Raw genomic sequence first — 6,770 nt, forward strand, 5'->3', positions numbered from 1 at the left:
CTGCCTCGCTACAAAAACAGATATGCTCAAACCTCATTGAATAAAGTACATAAGCAGACAAGTATATTCACATATTAAAGCAATAAAGTAAATATATTAAGCATATAATTATACCTACACACAAAATCAATAACGGAGACGTAACTAAACATTTTTGATAGGTGGTAATGACATAGGTTTTTATAACTTTATGATCTGTGTCAAGTGGCATGGTGGTACGAGATGGTGTAAAAAAAGGTATTGAATTTGGGCCAGGCACATTGGCTATCCCAGAACATGTAGTAGTTCAGAATTTCACCAGGAGATGGTGTTAAAGCTTGACATAGGGGTGACCTGATGGAAATTAACAAATCTAATAAATTAAATTGTTAGCAATTGGGAGGACACGACCTGCTCAAACACGTAGCAACGCACGATTTTAGAATATGAGTTTGCTATGCCATAATTTTACGATGCAACAGCTTGAGCAATATCAATATATGTGTTTAAGTTGGAGGAACCCATTATTGTGTTAAGTACTATTACGTATGTGTTGAAATTGATCATTATTAGACAAGATATATGTGATTCATGTTGCAATGTTTTGTCCAACCTGTATTTAACATTGGTGTTCCATCCATACCTGAATGTATTAAGTTGAGAGGAGACATTAAGGACTAATACTAAAAGAAAGAACGAGCAAAACAGGAAACATCTGTTTCCGGTGATTCTTGCTTGAAGCAAGGTTGCCAAGACAACCAGTGTTGCACCACATATTACGATGAAGTAATGCCAGAAGCCTATAAATATCTTGCCCGGACACAGAGCGGGGGCGCTTCTTCCTAGTCAGGGCGATGGCCGTGACGCTGCCCGGAGTAAACGAACGAAGATAGATTTTTCATTCTTTTTGAGATTGAACCAAAATCTACTAAAATGAATCTCCAGAGTCTTCGAATTGGACTTTGTCAAATTTTAAGACTCGAGGAAGGCAGAGGAGACAGCCGCCCCGGGCAGAAAGGGAAAGTCGCCAATTTTACTTTTTTGGCTTCGCTCCTCACGGCCAGACCTTTCCTCTTTTTTAAACAGAATTCGGATTTTGGAACAAAGGAGAGACGATCACTTGACTTGTTCAACCAAATAGGATTTTAGACCTTTAGTCTCCTCTTTTGTTCTGTGTGGGTGAGTCTTGGTTTTTGTTTTTTCGACTTGTAATTATTTTTCTTGTTTATTCATTAAATCTCTTAAACCTTAATTTGGTATCGATTATTTCGTATTAACTATGTCGAGCATGGTTTTATATGCGGTAATTACAACTTTAAAATGTTTTTATTTCCCTATCATAGTCATTAAATCCGTTCAATTATTTTTAATGTGAAGACAGCTTTATTCCTTAACATCAGGAATTGTCAGATCTGGTTCGAAGTAGTTATCTTGAGCTCAGCTAGGGCAAGGGCGCTCTAGTAAATTAACGAATCCTTGAGGTCTTAACAAAGACATCTAAAAATATCCGTAACGTAATACCAGCATCAAACAACCGAAGGGAGCCATCATTACGGCGCGGTCATTTCGACGACTCGCCTCGAATTGAGTTACTCGGCTCGCGCGTCGGATGACTTGAAAGGGGTTGGCGTCGTATAGAAATTAGATTGATTCTAGTAGAATTAATTTAACTCGGGTGGTCAGCTACGGACGAGTCCCTTCGCCCCGGCTTATTGAACCTGTTACTGGGGAGCCGCAGGCACTTCGATAAGAAGTGACCGTTTGACAGATCTGATATGTATTTCTGAGCACTTTAAAATAACAAATGTTTTTTGATATATTGCCTGAATAGCTTAATGACCCTTAAGGAACTGTTTAATGCATACCTGATGATTTTCTAAATCACGGACACTGCCAAAGTCGTCTAAAAATGTTCAGTACTTGATTATATCTTGTGATATCTTATAAAGCTGACTTTGACTTTGATGTTTTGACTAATGCTAGACACCAGTTTTGGATTACTACTGAACGTTCTGGACAGAGGGAAATAGTTTGCCTAACAAAGAAAAGATGGTTGGAAGCATGATTAAACTAAGAATATGATGAAGTAAGCAAGTACATGGAGTATCAAAAGACCAAACAAACAAAAACATGGTAAGTGGTGAGTACAAACTTTGCATAGTCAGGGAACATAAATAAATTGATGACGTCACAGCCAAAAGCTCACATAATTCCATACAAAATGACAAAATTGAAAGAATGATGAATGGTCGGTGTGTGACAGTGGGCGAAGTGGACGTATGTGCAAGAATGCTTTACAGGAAGGACACTTACCGGTAGAGGTGCCAGAGGAAGAGCGGCAGGAGCGGCAGGAGGAAAACAACCAAGAACCCTGCCAAAGGTGATCGCTGAGGCCGAAAGACGGGATGGAAAACAACAGGCCCCACACACACTGAATTGCCCATAATCAGCACCCACCCCCACGGAACCAGCACTCACCAAACCAGCACCCACTCCCATGGAATCAAACTCTCCTGCGAACACACCCCATGACCCATCAAACTCGGCCCACACTGGCATGTGCAACTGAATATAAGCTGACCAAAGAACCTTGAACGTTGCCTTTTCTGAATGGAGACTTTCTGCTCTTGAGCATGCTCGCATGATAGGTACTGTATTGTACTTTCCTGAAAACAGAGCTTTCTTAAGAATTGGGATTGAACTCAACCAACCTGTGTGTGTCTAAAAATCTTTCGGTGTCTTAGCCTTTTCCTAAAACTGAAGAAATAAAACGAGCACCCGGTGAGTAAATTGGATAACAGGTGATTGCCTATGGCTTTTGCCGTGAGGCGCGGATAGCGCGCTTCCCAAATTGCGGACCAAATCCAACACCGGAACAGACTCACAACATTTTAGGAACTTTGGGCGTATCACCTCGGTGACTTCAACTCTAGATGTAGGAGGGCTCACCTCAGAATCCCCAGGCTCTGCTTCCTCAATGGAAGGTGTGTTGGTGGAATTGAGGAAGTCTTTGTATTCTTTCACTGACTCACAATGTCCCGAGTCAAGGTCAGCCGCAACCCGTCTCCGCTATACACAGTATTAACTGTTTTACTGCTCCCTCCCTTCCTGAGTCAATGGTAAACGAGAATTTCCTCAAAGCGGTCTGGAAGTCATTTGTCATTCACAATACTTCTTCACTGAAAATCAAGGCAATTGTGTTTATCTAATTTCTAAAGAGACGGTTGCCTTGTTTAAGGATTTCAACCTAAAGAGATGCTATCAGACTAAACATCCTAACACATGCGACAAGCTAACAGGGAGCGACCGCGCTGATCAAGTGAAGCAGCTCCAAGCTGAACTGGCATCACAACAGTGATTCTTCATGCGGGGCTGTAAGTAAAAAATAAATCAAAAGTAAATATTACTTAATATTAAATATTACGAAGTGGCCATGTTAATACTGTTGACGTTATGAACCTGTAGACGTGACACAAACTATTTCTTTCTGAAATTTATTGGAAATGACAAGAGCAAAATTCACTTGTTTTAAGTTTTAATAATAACAGCCATTTTTTCATTACTTATAACTCCTGTTCAAAATGTTCACGAGGCAAAAATAATTTTAAACTCATGTAAATTAAGCGTATTTCATACAGTTTGTTCAATGTTATCTGACTCTTCAGATATAAATGAAAGGCAGAATTTGTGTTTTTAGAGTTGTTTACATCAGCCGAGTGGCATATATGTGGTAGTTTTGTCATTTAAAAATAAAGACAATTGGGACAATTAAATTTTGTTTTATAACAGTGTGTACCATAATTTTCGGACTAAAAGTCGCTCTGGAATATAGGTCGCATTAGCCATAAAATGCACAATAACGTGAAAAAAAAACATATATAAGTCGCTCCGGAGCATAAGTCGCATTTTGGGGGGAAATTTATTCGACAAAATCCAACACCAAGAACAGACATGAATGAGCAACAACAGGTTAAACGATAGGTATGCTAACGTGACATAAACACAAAAGAAGAGTTGAGAACGGGCCTGACGTAACATTCAGAGTTATTAAAAAAAACATTACATAAATAACACGTTTATAAAACCATCTGTGTCACTCCAATTCATTAAATCCATCGATCATCCTTTGTCAACAATGGGTGCGCGCCGCTGACGGCGCTTGCACTTCAAAATATTCCACAGGCCCATAAACGATATATAAAATAGATATCAAATAACTATTATATAAGCAGTCATATTATCAAACCATCTGTGCACTCTAAATCATTAAATCCATGGATCAAATTCCTCGTCCTTTGTCAACAACGCCGCGCGTGCGACCTGACGTCAGCCTTGACGTTATTCCACAGATCTACTACATAACTATATTGTAGCGTTAACAAAGTACAAGGAAAGACGTAGGTTTGGTAAACGGCTCTTTATTTAACAAAACAAACTTCCAGGCGTGTGGCGGCGTGGACTTCCAGCCACGGAGGTGGAAGAGAGATCCATAGAATAGGACCGGGCGTGCGTAAAAGCCATAATGGTTTTTCAAACCTTCTGTATCACTCCAAATCCTTAAATCCTTCAAACTCTTCGTCCTCCGTGTCACTTAGAAACAAAGCCGCTAATGATGCCGGTAGTACGTGGGGCCCTTCGTCATCTTCGTCATCCTGTGATCAATCTTTGTCCTTTTTGTAAACAACCGCCGCGCCACGCCGCGTCGCGCTGCTGACGTCATTTGAAATTCAAATTACAGTATTCCCTTGCTACATCGCGGTTAGTTTCTCGCGGTTTCACTTTTTTTTTTAAATCTTTGAAAAAAACACATAGAAGTCGCTCCTTATAATAAGTCGCCCCCCACCCAAACTATGTGTCAGGTTTAATTTGCTGACTGAATAACTGTTAAGAGAAGGGCAACAGCAAATAAACCACAAGTGAGACAGAATATTAATTATTTTCTCGCGAGGAGTGCAGTACAGATGGCTTACAACAATCTCACTACACTGAATATCTGTATGCACTCCCGCTCTTTTTATTTGGATTTGCCCTACCCACAACGTGAGACAAAAGCCCCTAAAGGGAAGGGGGAAAGCACGTGGGCTTTGCCTTGTAAGCAAAAATCACAAGGTGTTACATACTAATAAGAACATGTGGGAAGAAGAGTTTGAGTGGACTGGATAGAGAAGAGAAAGCCCTTGACCTCTAGTCAAAACATAGCAGGGGATGTTTTACGACATTGTGTAGGATGGGACAAGCTAGGTTATTTATTACTGGATACGCACCAACATAAGCATAAAACTAATCTAGCTAGGTTATTTATTACTGGTTACATACATTCCAACATAATCATACGATCAAGATAGTTTGGAAAACCCTGACAATGATGGTCACTTGTAGGTTCATTGGGGGTGCAAGACAGCGATGAGGCATGTTGTTTCTCAAAATGGTCTTTGTTAAAAAGGAACTGTCTCGGTAGATGTCTTCTTTTTGCTGAGTTGTCAGCTGCGTCCTGTCTGACCCAGCTGTAACCTCTCTCCTGACCCAGCCGTAACCTTTCTCTTCTGAGGTACATCATAAAAACAGCAAAGCCAAACAGCAAGCATATATTGCAGTAATATTGCGGTAAAGCATTGATTAGAGAACGCATGATAACATATATATACATTTTTGTAACACTATGAAAAAAAATGCGACTTACAGTCCAAAAATTACGGTATTTGTATGAAATGTTTGCAGTTAAAAAATGTCCGAAAAAACTATTGGCTCCCGGGCCCCTTCACTTTATCAAATCTGGCCCTCCTTGCAAAAGGTTTGGACACCCCTGATGTAAGGAAACCATGCTGCACTATGTACCCGAGATGAACCAAGTTAACATACTGTACACTGCATCCTTTTGGATGAGGAGAAGGCTGAAACCCACGCAAGCACAGAATGAACATTCAAACCCTACATATGAACCAAGATTCAACACAATCAAGAAGGAATCCCCCTTCTTTAAAGCAGCTGTGCTAATTACTGTTCTGTCTGTGCAAAGAAAGTTTTCACACCAGTGAAGTGCAGTCCAAGCAGTAAGCTTTCAAGCTGTTCAAGACATTATGCTGGGATTGGGCAATGGGAGTGTTAAAACGTTGGAAAACATAATGGGTGTCTGTGTGTTTAAATAAACATATAAGCTTTTTTTAATTGAGAGAAGAAAATTATTATTTATTGTTACTCTTATTATTTATTGTTTGTGCCTTCTTGTTTTTTATATTTCGTTGTTTACTTGTATGTCTATCGTGTAATATGTTTTGTCATCGTGGAATAGGGAAAACGTAATCTCGATCTCTTTGTGTGTCTCGGCATGTGAAGATGTTGACAATAAAGCAGACTTTGACTTTGACTTTGACTTTGAAAAGAACGATGAACTTTTCATTCTTGGCATGATGAACTGAGTTCAGAAATTTCAATTGCGAACTATAAACTGAACAAATTCATTCTAAAATTTGTAAACTGAACTTTGAACTAGTTTATGTAGAAAATGAACATTTCCAACACTGCCCAAAAGTGAATCAATCTGAATCAAAGGATGGCTATTACCATAAAATACAGTGTGACATATGGAATTGCACACAAATTATCTCAACAAGCACACTACCTAGGGAAGAAAGCAGACATGTCAGTTGGCCTTGTGCACAACCCCACTGACTGCAATTACATGCAATCAATAACCCATTTAAAACCCAAAATATTAGCAGTATTCAGTTTTTTTAATTGCCATCCGAATGAGTGCCAAAACCCAAATATGCCCTTATTCCGTTTTTTACCCG

At 39.6% G+C, this 6,770-nt stretch overlaps 1 long non-coding RNA gene across 1 annotated transcript; it reads left to right on the forward strand.

Annotated features, from left to right (window-relative positions):
- The first annotated feature begins 788 nt into the window (after nucleotides 1-788).
- On the forward strand, nucleotides 789-6,343 carry LOC133160957 (uncharacterized). Its single transcript, XR_009715973.1, has 2 exons — nucleotides 789-1,158; nucleotides 1,963-6,343. It is a non-coding gene; the product is annotated as an uncharacterized LOC133160957 (long non-coding RNA).
- Nucleotides 6,344-6,770: the final 427 nt, after the last annotated feature.

The sequence above is a fragment of the Syngnathus typhle genome, linkage group LG1 (assembly GCF_033458585.1).
Source record: "Syngnathus typhle isolate RoL2023-S1 ecotype Sweden linkage group LG1, RoL_Styp_1.0, whole genome shotgun sequence".
In the NCBI taxonomy this organism is placed as follows: domain Eukaryota; kingdom Metazoa; phylum Chordata; class Actinopteri; order Syngnathiformes; family Syngnathidae; genus Syngnathus; species Syngnathus typhle.